Here is a 4,012-nt window from a genome sequence, read left to right as displayed (position 1 = left end):
AAAAAAAAAAAAAAAAAAGCCTACAGGCAGCGAAAGGGAGAAAAAAGAGTATTTATCTTTACACAGAAAATTTGTGTGCTAGTAAAGTGCAGGCAGTGACAGGAATTTCAATTATTTAATCAAAAAGAAAATGAAAGTGGCTTTAAGTGTTGTGATTTGAGCCAGTGAAATCTAATGTGGGCTCACATTGAATATGAGGAAAATGGGAAGAAAATTAAAGCTGCTCCTACTTAAATCATGTGGTTACAAACGGTAAATTAGTTTCTCGATGTTTTCATTTAAGTGTTTAAGTGGAAGGTTTTATTCTTAATGTAGTGTTGTGACACAGAATAAAAACCTTATCTGTCTCTATGGCTTTTTTTTTTTTTCCTTCCCCCCTCCGTGCTGCTGCCTTAGAAGGCAAAAGGGGAAAAAGCTGCAGCGRCGTTCGGCTGCTTTTGTGAAAATTGGGAGGCAATATGCTTTCACCACGAGCTCATTAAGGTAATAGATGAATAATGTCTATTAAAAATGCACTAGGCTAAATGAATGGAATGCGTGTTGGGAGGGAAATTGTGTTTGCCACAGGATACAAACTGGAAAATTCTATTTTTTTAGGGTTTTTTTAAATTTTTTTGGTGGTTATTTGGAGGCTCGAGGGCTGATCTCAGTGGGGCAGAAAAAAATGCACAAGCACGGGTTTTGTTTGGGAGGTGAAAGATGCATGAACTCCTAAAATTCGAAAATCCCCAGCATTTTGGAGAATATTTTCTATGATTTGTTGATTCCCCTATTTTCTACTGTTTTCCTGTCTCCAAACTTAATGCCCTTGACCTGTTGGACTTRTGAGTTGAATTTTCCAGGTTCTTTCCCAAAAACAGTTTCAAACTCATCTCCAAACTCCTGAATGCCAAGGCTGGGTCCCCAAAAAGTCAAAAGAAAACAAAATTTGGTTAAAAATCCCTTTTTTGCATTGCTGAGTGTGGGGATTTCATTGCATTGAGCATCTCTAATGTTACCTTTGAAGAGCAGAAAACTCATTTACGAACTAGGAAACCCCACTATTAAAAATATCTGATAGATGGGGGTTAAATCAACACTTAAAATTTAAAAAAAAATTCCTCCTATCAGGAAGAAATCAGTAGATTTTTAGCTCTGTGTGATTTTCCAGCACATTTCTCCAGTTTTGARAGGAAAAGCCAAACTCTGCAGTGATTTTCAGTTTCTATCCATCACTTCCATCAGGAATATTTGGATAAAATGCATATTTTAGACAGTTAATTGTCCAGTTAATTTGATTGAAATTGGCTCCTGGAAAGAGGAGAATTTGAGAGGGATGTGCAACCTCACTTTTCTGAGCAGGAAATCAAAATAAAACACCAAGAATAGCTGGRCTGAATCAGAAAAGAAAGAAAAATGTGAAAAATCATGCAAATATTATTTTATTTATTTATTACCAGCTATCCACCTGCATCACTCCTTGTCCAGATGACCTAAACCATTTCAATATTTCCCTTTAAAGCGAATATTGACAGACATGAGGAAATGTTTGGAACATTACACAATATTCCCTGACTTTGAATCCCTCACCCTTGCCAATGGCCAAAATGCCATTTCCAAACGCGTTTTTCCCGCTTTTAAAGCATTATTTGAAGATGCATTTGTGAGATGTTGACTTGATTTTCTCTCTCTCTCTCTCTCTCTTTATTTATTTATTTTTTTTTTTATCCCTTTTTCCCCCCAGACCTGTCATCCACTTGTGGAGCGCTTAAAATAAAGTGCCCAGATACAGAGGGAGCTGAAACAGCCGAGGAGCCGCATAATACAAAAATGTTTGGAGTAAAGTGTGTTACTCAGATCTTTCTAAAGTACATTTCTGCCTTTATTCCRAAGGCCACAGCACAGCCAACTCTGCCTAATGCAAGTAATGGAACCAATCTCTGCCTTTGATCATCAAAAAGCTGATTTTTTTTTTTTTCTTTTTATTTATTTCATTTTTTTTTTTTTTTGTAAACTAGTTTTGCAATCTGTTTTGGGCGAACATGAAAGAAAACAAGGTTTAATTATCTTGCAATAAAGGGTAATTCTTTTTACAGAGCAGGTGATGACATCTCGGGTGGAAGTGGTGACAATCGTGGGCCTGAAACGACGCAACGATTTGTGTGTTTAAACCGGGAGGAAAAACCGAGCCTAAAGTACACTGAGGCTTGGCCTGAGTGATTTATAAAATCCACTTTCTGCTGGAATTGACCTTTTAACTGCAGGCTGAGCGGGGGCTGAGAAAGCTGAGTGCAGAGTTGGGGAAAAAACGTGGATTTTCAAAGGAAAAGCTCCAAACACAAACCCAGAAATGAGAATTTCCCAGAGATCTGGAGATAAATGCACTCATTCCCCCATTTACAAACCCTCATTTCCTCTATTCCTTCATCGTGATACATCAAATAGAATTTAAAGGCTTAGAAAAGTGATTTTAAAAATTTTTTTTGTGTTTTTTTTATTCCATGGGTTGTTTTTTTCTGGGTTTTGACACAGGAGTTGGATTTGGGAGGAGCTGTGGGGTCAGGCTGGGTGCTCCTAACAGCTCCCTCTGACCAATTTTTTGATTTTTTTATTTTTAAAGCTTTAGAAGGAGGCATTTGAAAGGTGAAAGCAAAAAGTGGGATTGAAAAACCATCAAAGTCTTTGCCTCATTGAGTTTCGATGCTCCAGAGAGTTTTATATTTTATATAACTTTATATAAATTACTCTTCTCTTCCTGCAGATTGGGGGTTACATTTTCCAAGTGGAAAAGGTTTCCAGGAGGAGCCTGGAGCTGCAGGGAATTATCAAAGGGAAACCACCAAGAACAGGAGGGGAACAACGGGAATAAAATCAAGGTTGAGTGGACAAGAAAGGAAAAAAGAGGATTATCCCACCCCAGAGGTTAAAAGCGAGGATGTGCACGGTTGGTACAGCACAAAATCAGAGAAATTCTGAGCCATCAGGGGGAAAAGAGGGATCCAGGGTGGAGAAATCTGGGAAATGAGGGAGATCCTGAGCCATCGAGGGGAAAAGAGGGAATGCAGAGTGGGAAATCTGAGAAATGAGGGAGATTCTGAGCCATTGGGATGAAGAGAAGGAATCCAGGGTGGAGAAATCTGGGAAATGAGGGAGATTCTGATCCATCAGGGTGGAAGGAGGGATCCAAGGTGGAGAAATCTGGGAAATGAGGGAGATCCTGAGCCATCAGGGGGAAATCCAGGGTGGGAAATCAGGAAGATTCTGAGCCATCGGGGCAAAAAGAGGGAATCCAGAATGGGAAATCTGGGAGATTCTGAGCCATCAGTGGAAAAGAGGGAATTCAGGGTGGAGAAATCAGGGAAATCCTGAGCCATGGGGGTGAAAAGAGGGAATCCAGGGTGGGAAATCAGGGAAATGAGGAAGATTCTGATCCATCAGGGTGAAAAGAGAAAATGCAGGGTGGAGAAATCTGAGAGATCCTGAGCCATCAGGGGGCAAAGAGGCAATCCAGAGTGGGAAATCTAAGAAATGAGGGAGATCTGAGCCATGAGGTTGAAAAGACGCAATCCAGGGTGGGAAATCTGAGAAATGAGGGAGATTCTGAGCCATTGGGATGAAGAGAGGGAATCCAGGGTGGAGAAATCTGGGAGATCCTGAGCCATCAGGGGGAAATCCAGGGTGGAGAAATCAGGGAAATCAGGAAGATCCTAAGCCATTGGGATGAAAAGACAGAATCCAGGGTGGAGAAATCAGGGAAATGAGGGAGATCCTGAGGCATCCGGATTAAAAGAGGGAATTCAGGGAAATCCTGAGCCATTGGGATGAAAAGAGGGAATCCAAGGTGGAGAAATCTGAGAAATTCTGAGCCATAAGAAGGAAAAGAGGGAATTGAGGGTGGGAAATCAGGGAAATCGGGGAGATCTGAGCCATTGGGATGAAAAGAGGGAATCCAGGGTGGGGTTCTTCAGCTGATTGTCACAGCTGGAACGGGAGCAAATCCAGGAGCATTAACGGGCTCAAGGCAACAACAAAG

The sequence above is a fragment of the Malurus melanocephalus genome, unplaced genomic scaffold (assembly GCF_030028575.1).
Source record: "Malurus melanocephalus ecotype Western Australia unplaced genomic scaffold, MMel_1.1 scaffold_1315, whole genome shotgun sequence".
Lineage (NCBI taxonomy): Eukaryota > Metazoa > Chordata > Aves > Passeriformes > Maluridae > Malurus > Malurus melanocephalus.
Note: the sequence above shows the minus strand (reverse complement) of the source record.